Below are 15,627 nucleotides of genomic sequence, written 5' to 3'. Positions count from 1 at the left end.
GAGGACAAAAGGAAATTTTGGAGGAATCACCCCCAGCTCACTAAACATAAAAGTCATGAAAGCAGAAATGCAATCGCCTGCAGCCACACCACCTTGAATAAGCCTGATCTCGTCTGATCTCAGAAGCTAAGCAATGTTGGGCTTGGTTAGTACTTGGATGGGAGACCACCTGGGAATATCAAGTGCTGCAGGCATTACATTTTTGTAATTACATTTTACAATTGAAATGTGTGGAGGACAAAAGGAAATTTTGGAGGAATCACCCCCAGCTCACTAAACATAAAAGTCATGAAAGCAGAAATGCAAGCGCCTGCGGCCACACCACCTTGAATAAGTCTGATCTCAGAAGCTAAGCAATGTTGGGCTTGGTTAGTACTTGGATGGGAGACCACCTGGAAATATCAAGTGCTGCAGGCATTACATTTTACAATTGAAATGTGTGGAGGACAAAAGGAAATTTTGGAGGAATCACCCCCAGCTCACTAAACATAAAAGTCATGAAAGCAGAACTGCAATCGCCTGCGGCAACACCACCTTGAATAAGCCTGATCTCGCCTGATCTCGTCTGATCTCAGAAGCTAAGCAATGTTGGGCTTGGTTAGTACTTGGATGGGAGACCACATGGGAATATCAAGTGCTGCAGGCATTACATTTTACAATTGAAATGTGTGGAGGACAAAAGGAAATTTTGGAGGAATCACCCCCAGCTCACTAAACATAAAAGTCATGAAAGCAGAAAGGCAATCGCCTGTGGCCACACCACCTTGAATAAGCCTGATCTCGTCTGATCTCAGAGGCTAAGCAATGTTGGGCTTGGTTAGTACTTGGATGGGAGACCACCTGGGAATATCAAGTGCTGCAGGCATTACATTTTTGTAATTACATTTTACAATTGAAATGTGTGGAGGACAAAAGGAAATTTTAGAGGAATCACCCCCAGCTCACTAAACATAAAAGTCATGAAAGCAGAAATGCAATCCCCTGCGGCCACACCACCTTGAATAAGCCTGATCTCGTCTGATCTCAGAAGCTAAGCAATGTTGGCCTTGGTTAGTACTTGGATGGGAGACCACCTGGGAATATCAAGTGCTGCAGGCATTACATTTTTGTAATTACATTTTACAATTGAAATGTGTGGAGGACAAAAGGAAATTTTGGAGGAATCACCCCCAGCTCACTAAACATAAAAGTCATGAAAGCAGAAATGCAATCGCCTGCGGCCACACCACCTTGAATAAGCCTGATCTCGTCTGATCTCAGAAGCTAAGCAATGTTGGGCTTGGTTAGTACTTGGATGGGAGACCACCTGGGAATATCAAGTTCTGCAGGCATTACATTTTTGTAATTACATTTTACAATTGAAATGTGTGGAGGACAAAAGGAAATTTTGGAGGAATCACCCCCAGCTCACTAAACATAAAAGTCATGAAAGCAGAAATGCAATCGCCTGCGGCCACACCACCTTGAATAAGCCTGATCTCGTCTGATCTCAGAAGCTAAGCAATGTTGGGCTTGGTTAGTACTTGGATGGGAGACCACCTGGGAATCTCAAGTGCTGCAGGCATTACATTTTACAATTGAAATGTGTGGAGGACAAAAGGAAATTTTGGAGGAATCACCCCCAGCTCACTAAACATAAAAGTCATGAAAGGAGCAATGCAATCGCCTGCGGCCACACCACCTTGAATAAGCCTGATCTCAGAAGCTAAGCAATGTTGGGCTTGGTTAGTACTTGGATGGGAGACCACCTGGGAATATCAAGTGCTGCAGGCATTACATTTTTGTAATTACATTTTACAATTGAAATGTGTGGAGGACAAAAGGAAATTTTGGAGGAATCACCCCCAGCTCACTAAACATAAAAGTCATGAAAGCAGAAATGCAATCGCCTGCGGCCACACCACCTTGAATAAGCCTGATCTCGTCTGCTCTTAGAAGCTAAGCAATGTTGGGCTTGGTTAGTAATTGGATGGGAGACCACCTGGGAATATCAAGTGCTGCAGGCATTACATTTTACAATTGAAATGTGTGGAGGACAAAAGGAAATTTTGGAGGAATCACCCCCAGCTCACTAAACATAAAAGTCATGAAAGCAGAAATGCAATCGCCTGCGGCCACACCACCTTGAATAAGCCTGATCTCGTCTGATCTCAGAAGCTAAGCAATGTTGGGCTTGGTTAGTACTTGGATGGGAGACCACCTGGGAATATCAAGTGCTGCAGGCATTACATTTTACAATTGAAATGTGTGGAGGACAAAAGGAAATTTTGGAGGACTCACCCCCAGCTCACTAAACATAAAAGTCATGAAAGCAGAAATGCAATCGCCTGCGGCCACACCACCTTGAATAAGCCTGATCTCGTCTGATCTCAGAAGCTAAGCAATGTTGGGCTTTATTAGTACTTGGATGGGAGACCACCTGGGAATATCAAGTGCTGCCGGCATTACATTTTACAATTGAAATGTGTGGAGGCCAAAAGGAAATTTTGGAGGAATCACCCCCAGCTCACTAAACATAAAAGTCATGAAAGCAGAAATGCAATCGCCTGCGGCCACACCACCTTGAATAAGCCTGATCTCGTCTGATCTCAGAAGCTAAGCAATGTTGGGCTTGGTTAGTACTTGGATGGGAGACCACCTGGGAATATCAAGTACTGCAGGCATTACATTTTTGTAATTACATTTTACAATTGAAATGTGTGGAGGACAAAAGGAAATTTTGGAGGAATCACCCCCAGCTCACTAAACATAAAAGTCATGAAAGCAGAAATGCAATCGCCTGCGGCCACACCACCTTGAATAAGCCTGATCTCGTCTGATCTCGTCTGATCTCAGAAGCTAAGCAATGTTGGGCTTGGTTAGTACTACGATGGGAGACCACCTGGGAATATCAAGTGCTGCAGGCATTACATTTTTGTAATGACATTTTACAATTGAAATGTGTGGAGGACAAAAGGAAATTTTGGAGGAATCACCCCCAGCTCACTAAACATAAAAGTCATGAAAGCAGAAATGCAATCGCCTGCGGCCACACCACCTTGAATAAGCCTGATCTCAGAAGCTAAGCAATGTTGGGCTTGGTTAGTACTTGGATGGGAGACCACCTGGGAATATCAAGTGCTGCAGGCATTACATTTTTGTAATGACATTTTACAATTGAAATGTGTGGAGGACAAAAGGAAATTTTGGAGGAATCACCCCCAGCTCACTAAACATAAAAGTCATGAAAGCAGAAATGCAATCGCCTGCGGCCACACCACCTTGAATAAGCCTGATCTCGTCTGATCTCAGAAGCTAAGCAATGTTGGGCTTGGTTAGTACTTGGATGGGAGACCACCTGGGAATATCAAGTGCTGCAGGCATTACATTTTTGTAATTACATTTTACAATTGAAATGTGTGGAGGACAAAAGGAAATTTTGGAGGAATCACCCCCAGCTCACTAAACATAAAAGTCATGAAAGCAGAAATGCAATCGCCTGCGGCCACACCACCTTGAATAAGCCTGATCTCGTCTGATCTCAGAAGCTAAGCAATGTTGGGCTTGGTTAGTACTTGGATGGGAGACCACCTGGGAATATCAAGTGCTGCAGGCATTACATTTTACAATTGAAATGTGTGGAGGACAAAAGGAAATTTTGGAGGAATCACCCCCAGCTCACTAAACATAAAAGTCATGAAAGCAGAAATGCAATCGCCTGCGGCTACACCACCTTGAATAAGCCTGATCTCGTCTGATCTCAGAAGCTAAGCAATGTTGGGCTTGGTTAGTACTTGGATGGGAGACCACCTGGGAATATCAAGTGCTGCAGGCATTACATTTTTGTAATTACATTTTACAATTGAAATGTGTGGAGGACAAAAGGAAATTTTGGAGGAATCACCCCCAGCTCACTAAACATAAAAGTCATGAAAGCAGAAATGCAATCGCCTGCGGCCACACCACCTTGAATAAGCCTGATCTCGTCTGATCTCAGAAGCTAAGCAATGTTGGGCTTGGTTAGTACTTGGATGGGAGACCACCTGGGAATATCAAGTGCTGCAGGCATTACATTTTACAATTGAAATGTGTGGAGGACAAAAGGAAATATTGGAGGAATCACCCCCAGCTCCCTAAACATAAAAGTCATGAAAGCAGAAATGCAATCGCCTGCGGCCACACTACCTTGAATAAGCCTGATCTCGTCTGATCTCAGAAGCTAAGCAATGTTGGGCTTGGTTAGTACTTGGATGGGAGACCACCTGGGAATATCAAGTGCTGCAGGCATTACATTTTACAATTGAAATGTGTGGAGGACAAAAGGAAATTTTGGAGGAATCACCCCCAGCTCACTAAACATAAAAGTCATGAAAGCAGAAATGCAATCGCCTGCGGCCACACCACTTTGAATAAGCCTGATCTCGTCTGATCTCAGAAGCTAAGCAATGTTGGGCTTGGTTAGTACTTGGATGGGAGACCACCTGGGAATATCAAGTGCTGCAGGCATTACATTTTACAATTGAAATGTGTGGAGGACAAAAGGAAATTTTGGAGGAATCACCCCCAGCTCACTAAACATAAAAGTCATGAAAGCAGAAATGCAATCGCCTGCGGCCACACCACCTTGAATAAGCCAGATCTCGTCTGATCTCAGAAGCTAAGCAATGTTGGGCTTGGTTAGTACTTGGATGGGAGACCACCTGGGAATATCAAGTGCTGCAGGCATTACATTTTTGTAATTACATTTTACAATTGAAATGTGTGGAGGACAAAAGGAAATTTTGGAGGAATCACCCCCAGCTCACTAAACATAAAAGTCATGAAAGCAGAAAAGCAATCGCCTGCGGCCACACCACCTTGAATAAGCCTGATCTCGTCTGATCTCAGAAGCTAAGCAATGTTGGGCTTGGTTAGTACTTGGATGGGAGACCTCCTGGGAATATCAAGTGCTGCAGGCATTACATTTTACAATTGAAATGTGTGGAGGACAAAAGGAAATTTTGGAGGAATCACCCCCAGCTCCCTAAACATAAAAGTCATGAAAGCAGAAATGCAATCGCCTGCGGCCACACCACCTTGAATAAGCCTGATCTCAGACGCTAAGCAATGTTGGGCTTGGTTAGTACTTGGATGGGAGACCACCTGGGAATATCAAGTGCTGCAGGCATTACATTTTACAATTGAAATGTGTGGAGGACAAAAGGAAATTTTGGAGGAATCACCCCCAGCTCACTAAACATAAAAGTCATGAAAGCAGAAATGCAATCGCCTGCGGCCACACCACCTTGAATAAGCCTGATCTCGTCTGATCTCAGAAGCTAAGCAATGTTGGGCTTGGTTAGTACTTGGATGGGAGACCTCCTGGGAATATCAAGTGCTGCAGGCATTACATTTTACAATTGAAATGTGTGGAGGACAAAAGGAAATTTTGGAGGAATCACCCCCATCTCACTAAACATAAAAGTCATGAAAGCAGAAATGCAATCGCCTGCGGCCACACCACCTTGAATAAGCATGATCTCGCCTGATCTCAGAAGCTAAGCAATGTTGGGCTTGGTTAGTACTTGGATGGGAGACCACCTGGGAATATCAAGTGCTGCAGGCATAACATTTTACAATTGAAATGTGTGGAGGACAAAAGGAAATTTTGGAGGAATCACCCCCAGCTCACTAAACATAAAAGTCATGAAAGCAGCAATGCAATCGCCTGCGGCCACACCACCTTGAATAAGCCTGATCTCGTCTTATCTCAGAAGCTAAGCAATGTTGGGCTTGGTTAGTACTTGGATGGGAGACCACCTGGGAATATCAAGTGCTGCAGGCATTACATTTTTGTAATTACATTTTACAATTGAAATGTGTGGAGGACAAAAGGAAATTTTGGAGGAATCACCCCCAGCTCACTAAACATAAAAGTCATGAAAGCAGAAATGCAATCGCCTGCGGCCACACCACCTTGAATAAGCCTGATCTCAGAAGCTAAGCAATGTTGGGCTTGGTTAGTACTTGGATGGGAGACCACCTGGGAATATCAAGTGCTGCAGGCATTACATTTTACAATTGAAATGTGTGGAGGACAAAAGGAAATTTTGGAGGAATCACCCCCAGCTCACTAAACATAAAAGTCATGAAAGCAGAAATGCAATCGCCTGCGGCCACACCACCTTGAATAAGCCTGATCTCAGAAGCTAAGCAATGTTGGGCTTGGTTAGTACTTGGATGGGAGACCACCTGGGAATATCAAGTGCTGCAGGCATTACATTTTACAATTGAAATGTGTGGAGGACAAAAGGAAATTTTGGAGGAATCACCCCCAGCTCACTAAACATAAAAGTCATGAAAGCAGAAATGCAATCGCCTGCGGCCACACCACCTTGAATAAGCCTGATCTCGTCTGATCTCAGAAGCTAAGCAATGTTGGGCTTGGTTAGTAATTGGATGGGAGACCACCTGGGAATATCAAGTGCTGCAGGCATTACATTTTACAATTGAAATGTGTGGAGGACAAAAGGAAATTTTGGAGGAATCACCCCCAGCTCACTAAACATAAAAGTCATGAAAGCAGAAATGCAATCGCCTGCGGCCACACCACCTTGAATAAGCCTGATCTCGTCTGATCTCAGAAGCTAAGCAATGTTGGGCTTGGTTAGTACTTGGATGGGAGACCACCTGGGAATATCAAGTGCTGCAGGCATTACATTTTTGTAATTACATTTTACAATTGAAATGTGTGGAGGACAAAAGGAAATTTTGGAGGAATCACCCCCAGCTCACTAAACATAAAAGTCATGAAAGCAGAAATGCAATCGCCTGCGGCCACACCCCCTTGAATAAGCCTGATCTCGTTTGATCTCAGAAGCCAAGCAATGTTGGGCTTGGTTAGTACTTGGATGGGAGACCACCTGGGAATATCAAGTGCTGCAGGCATTACATTTTACAATTGAAATGTGTGGAGGACAAAAGGAAATTTTGGAGGAATCACCCCCAGCTCACTAAACATAAAAGTCATGAAAGCAGAAATGCAATCGCCTGCGGCCACACCACCTTGAATAAGCCTGATCTCGCCTGATCTCAGAAGCTAAGCAATGTTGGGCTTGGTTAGTACTTGGATGGGAGACCACCTGGGAATATCAAGTGCTGCAGGCATTACATTTTTGTAATTACATTTTACAATTGAAATGTGTGGACGACAAAAGGAAATTTTGGAGGAATCACCCCCAGCTCACTAAACATAAAAGTCATGAAAGCAGAAATGCAATCGCCTGCGGCCACACCCCCTTGAATAAGCCTGATCTCGTCTGATCTCAGAAGCTAAGCAATGTTGGGCTTGGTTAGTACTTGGATGGGAGACCACCTGGGAATATCAAGTGCTGCAGGCATTACATTTTACAATTGAAATGTGTGGAGGACAAAAGGAAATTTTGGAGGAATCACCCCCAGCTCACTAAACATAAAAGTCATGAAAGCAGAAAAGCAATCGCCTGCGGCCACACCACCTTGAATAAGCCTGATCTTGTCTGATCTCAGAAGCTAAGCAATGTTGGGCTTGGTTAGTACTTGGATGGGAGACCACCTGGGAATATCAAGTGCTGCAGGCATTACATTTTACAATTGAAATGTGTGGAGGAAAAAAGGAAATTTTGGAGGAATCACCCCCAGCTCACTAAACATAAAAGTCATGAAAGCAGAAATGCAATCGCCTGCGGCCACATCACCTTGAATAAGCCTGATCTCGTCTGATCTCAAAAGCTAAGCAATGTTGGGCTTGGTTAGTACTTGGATGGGAGACCACCTGGGAATATCAAGTGCTGCAGGCATTACATTTTTGTAATTACATTTTACAATTGAAATGTGTGGAGGACAAAAGGAAATTTTGGAGGAATCACCCCCAGCTCACTAAACATAAAAGTCATGAAAGCAGAAATGCAATCGCCTGCGGCCACACCCCCTTGAATAAGCCTGATCTCGTCTGATCTCAGAAGCTAAGCAATGTTGGGCTTGGTTAGTACTTGGATGGGAGACCACCTGGGAATATCAAGTGCTGCAGGCATTACATTTTTGTAATTACATTTTACAATTGAAATGTGTGGAGGACAAAAGGAAATTTTGGAGGAATCACCCCCAGCTCACTAAACATAAAAGTCATTAAAGCAGAAATGCAATCGCCTGCGGCCACACCACCTTGAATAAGCCTGATCTCGTCTGATCTCAGAAGCTAAGCAATGTTGGGCTTGGTTAGTACTTGGATGGGAGACCACCTGGGAATATCAAGTGCTGCAGGCATTACATTTTACAATTGAAATGTGTGGAGGACAAAAGGAAATTTTGGAGGAATCACCCCCAGCTCACTAAACATAAAAGTCATGAAAGCAGAAATGCAATCGCCTGCGGCCACACCTCCTTGAATAAGCCTGATCTCGTCTGATCTCAGAAGCTAAGCAATGTTGGGCTTGGTTAGTATTTGGATGGGAGACCACCTGGGAATATCAAGTGCTGCAGGCATTACATTTTACAATTGAAATGTGTGGAGGACAAAAGGAAATTTTGGAGGAATCACCCCCAGCTCACTAAACATAAAAGTCATGAAAGCAGAAATGCAATCGCCTGCGGCCACACCACCTTGAATAAGCCTGATCTCGTCTGATCTCAGAATCTAAGCAATGTTGGGCTTGGTTAGTACTTGGATGGGAGACCACCTGGGAATATCAAGTGCTGCAGGCATTACATTTTTGTAATTACATTTTACAATTGAAATGTGTGGAGGACAAAAGGAAATTTTGGAGGAATCACCCCCAGCCCACTAAATATAAAAGTCATGAAAGCAGAAATGAAATCGCCTGCAGCCACACCACCTTGAATAAGCCTGATCTCGCCTGATCTCGCCTGATCTCGTTTGATCCCAGAAGCTAAGCAATGTTGGGCTTGTTTAGTACTTGGATGGGAGACCACCTGGGAATATCAAGTGCTGCAGGCATTACATTTTACAATTGAAATGTGTGGAGGACAAAAGGAAATTTTGGAGGAATCACCCCCAGCTCACTAAACATAAAAGTCATGAAAGCAGAAATGCAATCGCCTGCGGCCACACCACCTTGAATAAGCCTGATCTCGTCTGATCTCAGAAGCTAAGCAATGTTTGGCTTGGTTAGTACTTGGATGGGAGACCACCTGGGAATATCAAGTGCTGCAGGCATTACATTTTACAATTGAAATGTGTGGAGGACAAAAGGAAATATTGGAGGAATCACCCCCAGCTCACTAAACATAAAAGTCATGAAAGCAGTAATGCAATCGCTTGCGGCCACACCACCTTGAATAAGCCTGATCTCGTCTGATCTTAGAAGCTAAGCAATGTTGGGCTTGGTTAGTACTTGGATGGGAGACCACCTGGGAATATCAAGTGCTGCAGGCATTACATTTTACAATTGAAATGTGTGGAGGACAAAAGGAAATTTTGGAGAAATCACCCCCAGCTCACTAAACATAAAAGTCATGAAAGCAGAAATGCAATCGCATGCGGCCACACCACCTTGAGTAAGCCTGATCTTGTCTGCTCTCAGAAACTAAGCAATTTTGGGCTTGGTTAGTACTTGGATGGGAGACCACCTGGGAATATCAAGTGCTGCAGGCATTACATTTTTATAATTACATTTTACAATTGAAATGTGTGGAGGACAAAAGGAAATTTTGGAGGAATCACCCCCAGCTCACTAAACATAAAAGTCATGAAAGCAGAAATGCAATCGCCTTTGGCCACACCACTTTGAATAAGCCTGATCTCGTCTGCTCTCAGAAGCTAAGCTATGTTGGGCTTGGTTAGTACTTGGATGGGAGACCAATTGGGAATATCAAGTGCTGCAGGCATTACATTTTACAATTGAAATGTGTGGAGGACAAAAGGACATTTTGGAGGAATCACCCCCAGCTCACTAAACATAAAAGTCATGAAAGCAGAAATGCAATCGCCTGCGGCCACACCACCTTGAATAAGCCTGATCTCGTCTGATCTCAGAAGCTAAGCAATGTTGGGCTTGGTTAGTACTTGGATGGGAGACCACCTGGGAATATCAAGTGCTGCAGGCATTACATTTTACAATTGAAATGTGTGGAGGACAATAGGATATTTTGGAGGAATCACCCCCAGCTCACTAAACATAAAAGTCATGAAAGCAGAAATGCAATCGCCTGCGGCCACGCCACCTTGAATTCGTCTGATCTCAGAAGCTAAGCAAAGTAGGGCTTGGTTAGTACTTGGATGGGAGACCACCTGGGAATATCAAGTGCTGCAGGCATTACATTTTACAATTGAAATGTGTGGAGGACAAAAGGAAATTTTGGAAGAATCACCCCCAGCTCACTAAACATAAAAGTCATGAAAGCAGAAACGCAATCGCCTGCGGCCACACCACTTTGAATACGCCTGATCTCGTCTGATCTCAGAAGCTAAGCAATGTTGGTCTTGGTGAGTACTTGGATGGGAGACCAACTGGGAATATCAAGTGCTGCAGGCATTACATTTTACAATTGAAATGTGTGGAGGACAAAAGGACATTTTGGAGGAATCACCCCCAGCTCACTAAACATAAAAGTCATGAAAGCAGAAATGCAATCGCCTGCGGCCACACCACCTTGAATAAGCCTGATCTCGTCTGATCTCAGAAGCTAAGCAATGTTGGGCTTGGTTAGTACTTGGATGGGAGACCACCTGGGAATATCAAGTGCTGCAGGCATTACATTTTACAATTGAAATGTGTGGAGGACAATAGGATATTTTGGAGGAATCACCCCCAGCTCACTAAACATAAAAGTCATGAAAGCAGAAATGCAATCGCCTGCGGCCACACCACCTTGAATAAGCCTGATCTCAGAAGCTAAGCAATGTTGGGCTTGGTTAGTACTTGGAATGGAGACCACCTGGGAATATCAAGTGCTGCAGGCATTACATTTTACAATTGAAATGTGTGGAGGACAAAAGGAAATTTTGGAGGAATCACCCCCAGCTCACTAAACATAAAAGTCATGAAAGCAGAAATGCAATCGCCTGCGGCCACACCACCTTGAATAAGCCTGATCTCGTCTGATCTCAGAAGCTAAGCAATGTTGGGCTTGGTTAGTACTTGGATGGGAGACCACCTGGGAATATCAAGTGCTGCAGGCATTACATTTTTGTAATTACATTTTACAATTGAAATGTGTGGAGGACAAAAGGAAATTTTGGAGGAATCACCCCCAGCTCACTAAACATAAAAGTCATGAAAGCAGAAATGCAAGCGCCTGCGGCCACACCACCTTGAATAAGTCTGATCTCAGAAGCTAAGCAATGTTGGGCTTGGTTAGTACTTGGATGGGAGACCACCTGGGAATATCAAGTGCTGCAGGCATTACATTTTACAATTGAAATGTGTGGAGGACAAAAGGAAATTTTGGAGGAATCACCCCCAGCTCACTAAACATAAAAGTCATGAAAGCAGAAATGCAATCGCCTGCGGCCACACCACCTTGAATAAGCCTGATCTCGTCTGATCTCAGAAGCTAAGCAATGTTGGGCTTGGTTAGTACTTGGATGGGAGACCACCTGGGAATATCAAGTGCTGCAGGCATTACATTTTTGTAATTACATTTTACAATTGAAATGTGTGGAGGACAAAAGGAAATTTTGGAGGAATCACCCCCAGCTCACTAAACATAAAAGTCATGAAAGCAGAAATGCAAGCGCCTGCGGCCACACCACCTTGAATAAGTCTGATCTCAGAAGCTAAGCAATGTTGGGCTTGGTTAGTACTTGGATGGGAGACCACCTGGGAATATCAAGTGCTGCAGGCATTACATTTTACAATTGAAATGTGTGGAGGACAAAAGGAAATTTTGGAGGAATCACCCCCAGCTCACTAAACATAAAAGTCATGAAAGCAGAAATGCAATCGCCTGCGGCCACACCACCTTGAATAAGCCTGATCTCGTCTGATCTCAGAAGCTAAGCAATGTTGGGCTTGGTTAGTACCTGGATGGGAGACCACCTGGGAATATCAAGTGCTGCAGGCATTACATTTTTGTAATTACATTTTACAATTGAAATGTGTGGAGGACAAAAGGAAATTTTGGAGGAATCACCCCCAGCTCACTAAACATAAAAGTCATGAAAGCAGAAATGCAATCGCCTGCGGCCACACCACCTTGAATAAGCCTGATCTCGTCTGATCTCAGAAGCTAAGCAATGTTGGGCTTGGTTAGTACTTGGATGGGAGACCACCTGGGAATATCAAGTGCTGCAGGCATTACATTTTTGTAATTACATTTTACAATTGAAATGTGTGGAGGACAAAAGGAAATTTTGGAGGAATCACCCCCAGCTCACTAAACATAAAAGTCATGAAAGCAGAAATGCAATCGCCTGCGGCCACACCACCTTGAACAAGCCTGATCTCAGAAGCTAAGCAATGTTGGGCTTGGTTAGTACTTGGATGGGAGACCACCTGGGAATATCAAGTGCTGCAGCCATTACATTTTTGTAATTACATTTTACAATTGAAATGTGTGGAGGACAAAAGGAAATTTTGGAGGAATCACCCCCAGCTCACTAAACATAAAAGTCATGAAAGCAGAAATGCAATCGCCTGCGGCCACACCACCTTGATTAAGCCTGATCTCGTCTGATCTCAGAAGCTAAGCAATGTTGGTCTTGGTTAGTACTTGGATGGGAGACCACCTGGGAATATCAAGTGCTGCAGGCATTACATTTTACAATTGAAATGTGTGGAGGACAAGAGGGAATTTTGGAGGAATCACCCCCAGCTCACTAAACATAAAAGTCATGAAAGCAGGAAAGCAGAAAAGCAATCGCCTGCAGCCACACCACCTTGAATAAGCCTGATCTCGTCTGATCTCAGAAGCTAAGCAATGTTGGGCTTGGTTAGTACTTGGATGGGAGACCACCTGGGAATATCAAGTGCTGCAGGCATTACATTTTACAATTGAAATGTGTGGAGGACAAAAGGAAATTTTGGAGGAATCACCCCCAGCTCACTAAACATAAAAGTCATGAAAGCAGAAATGCAATCGCCTGCGGCCACACCACCTTGAATAAGCCTGATCTCGTCTGATCTCAGAAGCTAAGCAATGTTGGGCTTGGTTAGTACTTGGATGGGAGACCACCTGGGAATATCAAGTGCTGCAGGCATTACATTTTACAATTGAAATGTGTGGAGGACAAAAGGAAATTTTGGAGGAATCACCCCCAGCTAACTAAACATAAAAGTCATGAAAGCAGAAAAGCAATCGCCTGCGGCCACACCACCTTGAATAAGCCTGATCTCGTCTGATCTCAGAAGCTAAGCAATGTTGGGCTTGGTTAGTACGTGGATGGGAGACCACCTGGGAATATCAAGTGCTGCAGGCATTATATTTTACAATTAAAATGTGTGGAGGACAAAAGGAAATTTTGGAGGAATCACCCCCAGCTCACTAAACATAAAAGTCATTAAAGCAGAAATGCAATCGCCTGCGGCCACACCACCTTGAATAAGCCTGATCTCGTCTGATCTCAGAAGCTAAGCAATGTTGGGCTTGGTTAGTACTTGGATGGGAGACCACCTGGGAATATCAAGTGCTGCAGGCATTACATTTTTGTAATTACATTTTACAATTGAAATGTGTGGAGGACAAAAGGAAATTTTGGAGGAATCACCCCCAGCTCACTAAACATAAAAGTCATGAAAGCAGAAATGCAATCGCCTGCGGCCACACCACCTTGAATAAGCCTGATCTCGTCTGATCTCAGAAGCTAAGCAATGTTGGGCTTGGTTAGTACTTGGATGGGAGACCACCTGGAAATATCAAGTGCTGCAGGCATTACATTATACAATTGAAATGTGTGGAGGACAAAAGGAAATTTTGGAGGAATCACCCCCAGCTCACTAAACATAAAAGTCATGAAAGCAGAAATGCAATCGCCTGCAGCCACACCACCTTGAATAAGCCTGATCTCAGAAGCTAAGCAATGTTGGGCTTTGTTAGTACTTGGATGGGAGACCACCTGGGAATATCAAGTGCTGCAGGCATTACATTTTACAATTGAAATGTGTGGAGGACAAAAGGAAATTTTGGAGGAATCACCCCCAGCTCACTAAACATAAAAGTCATGAAAGCAGAAATGCAATCGCCTGCGGCCACACCACCTTGAATAAGCCTGATCTCAGAAGCTAAGCAATGTTGGGCTTTGTTAGTACTTGGATGGGAGACCACCTGGGAACATCAAGTGCTGCAGGCATTACATTTTACAATTGAAATGTGTGGAGGACAAAAGGAAATTTTGGAGGAATCACCCCCAGCTCACTAAACATAAAAGTCATGAAAGCAGAAATGCAATCGCCTGCGGCCACACCACCTTGAATAAGCCTGATCTCGTCTGATCTCAGAAGCTAAGCAATGTTGGGCTTGGTTAGTACTTGGATGGGAGACCACCTGGGAATATCAAGTGCTGCAGGCGTTACATTATTGTAATTACATTTTACAATTGAAATGTGTGGAGGACAAAAGGAAATTTTGGAGGAATCACCCCCAGCTCACTAAACATAAAAGTCATGAAAGCAGAAATGCAATCGCCTGCGGCCACACCACCTTGAATAAGCCTGATCTCAGAAGCTAAGCAATGTTGGGCTTTGTTAGTACTTGGATGGGAGACCACCTGGGAACATCAAGTGCTGCAGGCATTACATTTTACAATTGAAATGTGTGGAGGACAAAAGGAAATTTTGGAGGAATCACCCCCAGCTCACTAAACATAAAAGTCATGAAAGCAGAAATGCAATCGCCTGCGGCCACACCACCTTGAATAAGCCTGATCTCGTCTGATCTCAGAAGCTAAGCAATGTTGGGCTTGGTTAGTACTTGGATGGGAGACCACCTGGGAATATCAAGTGCTGCAGGCGTTACATTATTGTAATTACATTTTACAATTGAAATGTGTGGAGGACAAAAGGAAATTTTGGAGGAATCACCCCCAGCTCACTAAACATAAAAGTCATGAAAGCAGAAATGCAAGCGCCTGCGGCCACACCACCTTGAATAAGCCTGATCTCGTCTGATCTCAGAAGCTAAGCAATGTTGGGCTAGTGGTTAGTACTTGGATGGGAGACCACCTGGGAATATCAAGTGCTGCAGGCATTACATTTTTGTAATTACATTTTACAATTGAAATGTGTGGAGGACAAAAGGAAATTTTGGAGGAATCACCCCCAGCTCACTAAACATAAAAGTCATGAAAGCAGAAATGCAATCGCCTGCGGCCACACCACCTTGAATAAGCCTGATCTCGTCTGATCTCAGAAGCTAAGCAATGTTGGGCTTGGTTAGTACTTGGATGGGAGACCACCTGGGAATATCAAGTGCTGCAGCCATTACATTTTACAATTGAAATGTGTGGAGGACAAATGGAGATTTTGGAGGAATCACCCCCAGCTCACTAAACATAAAAGTCATGAAAGCAGAAATGCAATCGCCTGCGGCCACACCACCTTGAATAAGCCTGATCTCGTCTGATCTCAGAAGCTAAGCAATGTTGGGCTTGGTTAGTACTTGGATTGGGAGACCACCTGGGAATATCAAGTGCTGCAGGCATTACATTTTACAATTGAAATGTGTGGAGGACAA

At 43.9% G+C, this 15,627-nt stretch overlaps 48 non-coding genes and 22 pseudogenes across 48 annotated transcripts; all 70 read left to right on the top strand.

Moving 5' to 3' along the window:
• Window positions 1-75: 75 nt before the first annotated feature.
• On the top strand, window positions 76-194 carry LOC131720683 (5S ribosomal RNA). Its single transcript, XR_009319580.1, has one exon. It is a non-coding gene; the product is annotated as a 5S ribosomal RNA (ribosomal RNA).
• Window positions 195-308: 114 nt separating this feature from the next.
• Window positions 309-417, top strand: LOC131716318 (5S ribosomal RNA; annotated as a pseudogene).
• Window positions 418-517: 100 nt separating this feature from the next.
• Window positions 518-646, top strand: LOC131713940 (5S ribosomal RNA; annotated as a pseudogene).
• Window positions 647-746: 100 nt separating this feature from the next.
• On the top strand, window positions 747-865 carry LOC131712450 (5S ribosomal RNA). The gene has a single exon (XR_009314341.1). It is a non-coding gene; the product is annotated as a 5S ribosomal RNA (ribosomal RNA).
• A 114-nt stretch (window positions 866-979) lies between these two features.
• LOC131713546 (5S ribosomal RNA) lies at window positions 980-1,098 on the top strand (annotated as a pseudogene).
• A 114-nt stretch (window positions 1,099-1,212) lies between these two features.
• Window positions 1,213-1,331, top strand: LOC131712223 (5S ribosomal RNA). Its single transcript, XR_009314116.1, has one exon. It is a non-coding gene; the product is annotated as a 5S ribosomal RNA (ribosomal RNA).
• A 114-nt stretch (window positions 1,332-1,445) lies between these two features.
• On the top strand, window positions 1,446-1,564 carry LOC131709743 (5S ribosomal RNA). Its single transcript, XR_009311605.1, has one exon. It is a non-coding gene; the product is annotated as a 5S ribosomal RNA (ribosomal RNA).
• A 100-nt stretch (window positions 1,565-1,664) lies between these two features.
• On the top strand, window positions 1,665-1,773 carry LOC131715182 (5S ribosomal RNA; annotated as a pseudogene).
• Window positions 1,774-1,887: 114 nt separating this feature from the next.
• Window positions 1,888-2,006, top strand: LOC131714118 (5S ribosomal RNA; annotated as a pseudogene).
• Window positions 2,007-2,106: 100 nt separating this feature from the next.
• LOC131719523 (5S ribosomal RNA) lies at window positions 2,107-2,225 on the top strand. The gene has a single exon (XR_009318422.1). It is a non-coding gene; the product is annotated as a 5S ribosomal RNA (ribosomal RNA).
• Window positions 2,226-2,325: 100 nt separating this feature from the next.
• Window positions 2,326-2,444, top strand: LOC131713192 (5S ribosomal RNA). The gene has a single exon (XR_009315076.1). It is a non-coding gene; the product is annotated as a 5S ribosomal RNA (ribosomal RNA).
• Window positions 2,445-2,544: 100 nt separating this feature from the next.
• On the top strand, window positions 2,545-2,663 carry LOC131710746 (5S ribosomal RNA). The gene has a single exon (XR_009312628.1). It is a non-coding gene; the product is annotated as a 5S ribosomal RNA (ribosomal RNA).
• Window positions 2,664-2,777: 114 nt separating this feature from the next.
• LOC131713668 (5S ribosomal RNA) lies at window positions 2,778-2,906 on the top strand (annotated as a pseudogene).
• Window positions 2,907-3,020: 114 nt separating this feature from the next.
• LOC131715181 (5S ribosomal RNA) lies at window positions 3,021-3,129 on the top strand (annotated as a pseudogene).
• A 114-nt stretch (window positions 3,130-3,243) lies between these two features.
• On the top strand, window positions 3,244-3,362 carry LOC131719522 (5S ribosomal RNA). Its single transcript, XR_009318421.1, has one exon. It is a non-coding gene; the product is annotated as a 5S ribosomal RNA (ribosomal RNA).
• A 114-nt stretch (window positions 3,363-3,476) lies between these two features.
• LOC131719521 (5S ribosomal RNA) lies at window positions 3,477-3,595 on the top strand. The gene has a single exon (XR_009318420.1). It is a non-coding gene; the product is annotated as a 5S ribosomal RNA (ribosomal RNA).
• Window positions 3,596-3,695: 100 nt separating this feature from the next.
• Window positions 3,696-3,814, top strand: LOC131710268 (5S ribosomal RNA). Its single transcript, XR_009312140.1, has one exon. It is a non-coding gene; the product is annotated as a 5S ribosomal RNA (ribosomal RNA).
• A 114-nt stretch (window positions 3,815-3,928) lies between these two features.
• On the top strand, window positions 3,929-4,047 carry LOC131719520 (5S ribosomal RNA). Its single transcript, XR_009318419.1, has one exon. It is a non-coding gene; the product is annotated as a 5S ribosomal RNA (ribosomal RNA).
• Window positions 4,048-4,147: 100 nt separating this feature from the next.
• Window positions 4,148-4,266, top strand: LOC131710721 (5S ribosomal RNA). The gene has a single exon (XR_009312603.1). It is a non-coding gene; the product is annotated as a 5S ribosomal RNA (ribosomal RNA).
• Window positions 4,267-4,366: 100 nt separating this feature from the next.
• LOC131715336 (5S ribosomal RNA) lies at window positions 4,367-4,485 on the top strand. Its single transcript, XR_009315312.1, has one exon. It is a non-coding gene; the product is annotated as a 5S ribosomal RNA (ribosomal RNA).
• Window positions 4,486-4,585: 100 nt separating this feature from the next.
• LOC131711685 (5S ribosomal RNA) lies at window positions 4,586-4,704 on the top strand. Its single transcript, XR_009313573.1, has one exon. It is a non-coding gene; the product is annotated as a 5S ribosomal RNA (ribosomal RNA).
• Window positions 4,705-4,818: 114 nt separating this feature from the next.
• LOC131718938 (5S ribosomal RNA) lies at window positions 4,819-4,937 on the top strand. The gene has a single exon (XR_009317834.1). It is a non-coding gene; the product is annotated as a 5S ribosomal RNA (ribosomal RNA).
• A 100-nt stretch (window positions 4,938-5,037) lies between these two features.
• On the top strand, window positions 5,038-5,146 carry LOC131715637 (5S ribosomal RNA; annotated as a pseudogene).
• A 100-nt stretch (window positions 5,147-5,246) lies between these two features.
• Window positions 5,247-5,365, top strand: LOC131718927 (5S ribosomal RNA). The gene has a single exon (XR_009317823.1). It is a non-coding gene; the product is annotated as a 5S ribosomal RNA (ribosomal RNA).
• A 100-nt stretch (window positions 5,366-5,465) lies between these two features.
• LOC131713459 (5S ribosomal RNA) lies at window positions 5,466-5,584 on the top strand (annotated as a pseudogene).
• A 100-nt stretch (window positions 5,585-5,684) lies between these two features.
• LOC131713186 (5S ribosomal RNA) lies at window positions 5,685-5,803 on the top strand. Its single transcript, XR_009315070.1, has one exon. It is a non-coding gene; the product is annotated as a 5S ribosomal RNA (ribosomal RNA).
• Window positions 5,804-5,917: 114 nt separating this feature from the next.
• On the top strand, window positions 5,918-6,026 carry LOC131715180 (5S ribosomal RNA; annotated as a pseudogene).
• A 100-nt stretch (window positions 6,027-6,126) lies between these two features.
• LOC131715179 (5S ribosomal RNA) lies at window positions 6,127-6,235 on the top strand (annotated as a pseudogene).
• Window positions 6,236-6,335: 100 nt separating this feature from the next.
• On the top strand, window positions 6,336-6,454 carry LOC131712333 (5S ribosomal RNA). Its single transcript, XR_009314228.1, has one exon. It is a non-coding gene; the product is annotated as a 5S ribosomal RNA (ribosomal RNA).
• Window positions 6,455-6,554: 100 nt separating this feature from the next.
• On the top strand, window positions 6,555-6,673 carry LOC131719519 (5S ribosomal RNA). The gene has a single exon (XR_009318418.1). It is a non-coding gene; the product is annotated as a 5S ribosomal RNA (ribosomal RNA).
• A 114-nt stretch (window positions 6,674-6,787) lies between these two features.
• On the top strand, window positions 6,788-6,906 carry LOC131712438 (5S ribosomal RNA). Its single transcript, XR_009314330.1, has one exon. It is a non-coding gene; the product is annotated as a 5S ribosomal RNA (ribosomal RNA).
• Window positions 6,907-7,006: 100 nt separating this feature from the next.
• LOC131711633 (5S ribosomal RNA) lies at window positions 7,007-7,125 on the top strand. Its single transcript, XR_009313519.1, has one exon. It is a non-coding gene; the product is annotated as a 5S ribosomal RNA (ribosomal RNA).
• Window positions 7,126-7,239: 114 nt separating this feature from the next.
• LOC131710282 (5S ribosomal RNA) lies at window positions 7,240-7,358 on the top strand. The gene has a single exon (XR_009312154.1). It is a non-coding gene; the product is annotated as a 5S ribosomal RNA (ribosomal RNA).
• Window positions 7,359-7,458: 100 nt separating this feature from the next.
• LOC131711863 (5S ribosomal RNA) lies at window positions 7,459-7,577 on the top strand. The gene has a single exon (XR_009313752.1). It is a non-coding gene; the product is annotated as a 5S ribosomal RNA (ribosomal RNA).
• Window positions 7,578-7,677: 100 nt separating this feature from the next.
• On the top strand, window positions 7,678-7,796 carry LOC131712770 (5S ribosomal RNA). The gene has a single exon (XR_009314659.1). It is a non-coding gene; the product is annotated as a 5S ribosomal RNA (ribosomal RNA).
• Window positions 7,797-7,910: 114 nt separating this feature from the next.
• LOC131710280 (5S ribosomal RNA) lies at window positions 7,911-8,029 on the top strand. The gene has a single exon (XR_009312152.1). It is a non-coding gene; the product is annotated as a 5S ribosomal RNA (ribosomal RNA).
• A 114-nt stretch (window positions 8,030-8,143) lies between these two features.
• LOC131719518 (5S ribosomal RNA) lies at window positions 8,144-8,262 on the top strand. Its single transcript, XR_009318417.1, has one exon. It is a non-coding gene; the product is annotated as a 5S ribosomal RNA (ribosomal RNA).
• A 100-nt stretch (window positions 8,263-8,362) lies between these two features.
• LOC131711932 (5S ribosomal RNA) lies at window positions 8,363-8,481 on the top strand. Its single transcript, XR_009313821.1, has one exon. It is a non-coding gene; the product is annotated as a 5S ribosomal RNA (ribosomal RNA).
• A 100-nt stretch (window positions 8,482-8,581) lies between these two features.
• LOC131710992 (5S ribosomal RNA) lies at window positions 8,582-8,700 on the top strand. The gene has a single exon (XR_009312874.1). It is a non-coding gene; the product is annotated as a 5S ribosomal RNA (ribosomal RNA).
• Window positions 8,701-8,814: 114 nt separating this feature from the next.
• On the top strand, window positions 8,815-8,953 carry LOC131715526 (5S ribosomal RNA; annotated as a pseudogene).
• A 100-nt stretch (window positions 8,954-9,053) lies between these two features.
• Window positions 9,054-9,172, top strand: LOC131712561 (5S ribosomal RNA). The gene has a single exon (XR_009314452.1). It is a non-coding gene; the product is annotated as a 5S ribosomal RNA (ribosomal RNA).
• A 100-nt stretch (window positions 9,173-9,272) lies between these two features.
• On the top strand, window positions 9,273-9,391 carry LOC131712421 (5S ribosomal RNA). Its single transcript, XR_009314314.1, has one exon. It is a non-coding gene; the product is annotated as a 5S ribosomal RNA (ribosomal RNA).
• Window positions 9,392-9,491: 100 nt separating this feature from the next.
• Window positions 9,492-9,610, top strand: LOC131715693 (5S ribosomal RNA; annotated as a pseudogene).
• A 114-nt stretch (window positions 9,611-9,724) lies between these two features.
• On the top strand, window positions 9,725-9,843 carry LOC131715292 (5S ribosomal RNA; annotated as a pseudogene).
• Window positions 9,844-9,943: 100 nt separating this feature from the next.
• LOC131719517 (5S ribosomal RNA) lies at window positions 9,944-10,062 on the top strand. Its single transcript, XR_009318416.1, has one exon. It is a non-coding gene; the product is annotated as a 5S ribosomal RNA (ribosomal RNA).
• Window positions 10,063-10,162: 100 nt separating this feature from the next.
• Window positions 10,163-10,271, top strand: LOC131715722 (5S ribosomal RNA; annotated as a pseudogene).
• A 100-nt stretch (window positions 10,272-10,371) lies between these two features.
• On the top strand, window positions 10,372-10,490 carry LOC131711058 (5S ribosomal RNA). Its single transcript, XR_009312940.1, has one exon. It is a non-coding gene; the product is annotated as a 5S ribosomal RNA (ribosomal RNA).
• Window positions 10,491-10,590: 100 nt separating this feature from the next.
• LOC131719516 (5S ribosomal RNA) lies at window positions 10,591-10,709 on the top strand. Its single transcript, XR_009318415.1, has one exon. It is a non-coding gene; the product is annotated as a 5S ribosomal RNA (ribosomal RNA).
• A 100-nt stretch (window positions 10,710-10,809) lies between these two features.
• Window positions 10,810-10,918, top strand: LOC131716445 (5S ribosomal RNA; annotated as a pseudogene).
• A 100-nt stretch (window positions 10,919-11,018) lies between these two features.
• LOC131719514 (5S ribosomal RNA) lies at window positions 11,019-11,137 on the top strand. The gene has a single exon (XR_009318413.1). It is a non-coding gene; the product is annotated as a 5S ribosomal RNA (ribosomal RNA).
• A 114-nt stretch (window positions 11,138-11,251) lies between these two features.
• Window positions 11,252-11,360, top strand: LOC131715809 (5S ribosomal RNA; annotated as a pseudogene).
• Window positions 11,361-11,460: 100 nt separating this feature from the next.
• Window positions 11,461-11,579, top strand: LOC131719513 (5S ribosomal RNA). Its single transcript, XR_009318412.1, has one exon. It is a non-coding gene; the product is annotated as a 5S ribosomal RNA (ribosomal RNA).
• Window positions 11,580-11,693: 114 nt separating this feature from the next.
• Window positions 11,694-11,802, top strand: LOC131715808 (5S ribosomal RNA; annotated as a pseudogene).
• Window positions 11,803-11,902: 100 nt separating this feature from the next.
• LOC131720753 (5S ribosomal RNA) lies at window positions 11,903-12,021 on the top strand. The gene has a single exon (XR_009319650.1). It is a non-coding gene; the product is annotated as a 5S ribosomal RNA (ribosomal RNA).
• Window positions 12,022-12,135: 114 nt separating this feature from the next.
• LOC131719512 (5S ribosomal RNA) lies at window positions 12,136-12,254 on the top strand. The gene has a single exon (XR_009318411.1). It is a non-coding gene; the product is annotated as a 5S ribosomal RNA (ribosomal RNA).
• Window positions 12,255-12,368: 114 nt separating this feature from the next.
• LOC131716058 (5S ribosomal RNA) lies at window positions 12,369-12,477 on the top strand (annotated as a pseudogene).
• A 114-nt stretch (window positions 12,478-12,591) lies between these two features.
• On the top strand, window positions 12,592-12,710 carry LOC131712462 (5S ribosomal RNA). The gene has a single exon (XR_009314353.1). It is a non-coding gene; the product is annotated as a 5S ribosomal RNA (ribosomal RNA).
• A 108-nt stretch (window positions 12,711-12,818) lies between these two features.
• Window positions 12,819-12,937, top strand: LOC131720682 (5S ribosomal RNA). The gene has a single exon (XR_009319579.1). It is a non-coding gene; the product is annotated as a 5S ribosomal RNA (ribosomal RNA).
• A 100-nt stretch (window positions 12,938-13,037) lies between these two features.
• On the top strand, window positions 13,038-13,156 carry LOC131719511 (5S ribosomal RNA). Its single transcript, XR_009318410.1, has one exon. It is a non-coding gene; the product is annotated as a 5S ribosomal RNA (ribosomal RNA).
• A 100-nt stretch (window positions 13,157-13,256) lies between these two features.
• LOC131711652 (5S ribosomal RNA) lies at window positions 13,257-13,375 on the top strand. Its single transcript, XR_009313538.1, has one exon. It is a non-coding gene; the product is annotated as a 5S ribosomal RNA (ribosomal RNA).
• Window positions 13,376-13,475: 100 nt separating this feature from the next.
• LOC131719510 (5S ribosomal RNA) lies at window positions 13,476-13,594 on the top strand. Its single transcript, XR_009318409.1, has one exon. It is a non-coding gene; the product is annotated as a 5S ribosomal RNA (ribosomal RNA).
• Window positions 13,595-13,708: 114 nt separating this feature from the next.
• LOC131711730 (5S ribosomal RNA) lies at window positions 13,709-13,827 on the top strand. The gene has a single exon (XR_009313618.1). It is a non-coding gene; the product is annotated as a 5S ribosomal RNA (ribosomal RNA).
• Window positions 13,828-13,927: 100 nt separating this feature from the next.
• LOC131716182 (5S ribosomal RNA) lies at window positions 13,928-14,036 on the top strand (annotated as a pseudogene).
• Window positions 14,037-14,136: 100 nt separating this feature from the next.
• Window positions 14,137-14,245, top strand: LOC131716222 (5S ribosomal RNA; annotated as a pseudogene).
• A 100-nt stretch (window positions 14,246-14,345) lies between these two features.
• Window positions 14,346-14,464, top strand: LOC131720804 (5S ribosomal RNA). Its single transcript, XR_009319701.1, has one exon. It is a non-coding gene; the product is annotated as a 5S ribosomal RNA (ribosomal RNA).
• Window positions 14,465-14,578: 114 nt separating this feature from the next.
• On the top strand, window positions 14,579-14,687 carry LOC131716221 (5S ribosomal RNA; annotated as a pseudogene).
• Window positions 14,688-14,787: 100 nt separating this feature from the next.
• On the top strand, window positions 14,788-14,906 carry LOC131720803 (5S ribosomal RNA). Its single transcript, XR_009319700.1, has one exon. It is a non-coding gene; the product is annotated as a 5S ribosomal RNA (ribosomal RNA).
• Window positions 14,907-15,020: 114 nt separating this feature from the next.
• On the top strand, window positions 15,021-15,141 carry LOC131713200 (5S ribosomal RNA). Its single transcript, XR_009315084.1, has one exon. It is a non-coding gene; the product is annotated as a 5S ribosomal RNA (ribosomal RNA).
• A 114-nt stretch (window positions 15,142-15,255) lies between these two features.
• LOC131711985 (5S ribosomal RNA) lies at window positions 15,256-15,374 on the top strand. Its single transcript, XR_009313874.1, has one exon. It is a non-coding gene; the product is annotated as a 5S ribosomal RNA (ribosomal RNA).
• A 100-nt stretch (window positions 15,375-15,474) lies between these two features.
• LOC131712962 (5S ribosomal RNA) lies at window positions 15,475-15,594 on the top strand. The gene has a single exon (XR_009314848.1). It is a non-coding gene; the product is annotated as a 5S ribosomal RNA (ribosomal RNA).
• The last annotated feature ends 33 nt before the right edge of the window (window positions 15,595-15,627 follow it).

This window comes from Acipenser ruthenus, chromosome 44 (assembly GCF_902713425.1).
Source record: "Acipenser ruthenus chromosome 44, fAciRut3.2 maternal haplotype, whole genome shotgun sequence".
Taxonomy (NCBI): Eukaryota; Metazoa; Chordata; class Actinopteri; order Acipenseriformes; family Acipenseridae; genus Acipenser; species Acipenser ruthenus.
This window is presented reverse-complemented; position numbering and strand designations above follow the sequence as displayed.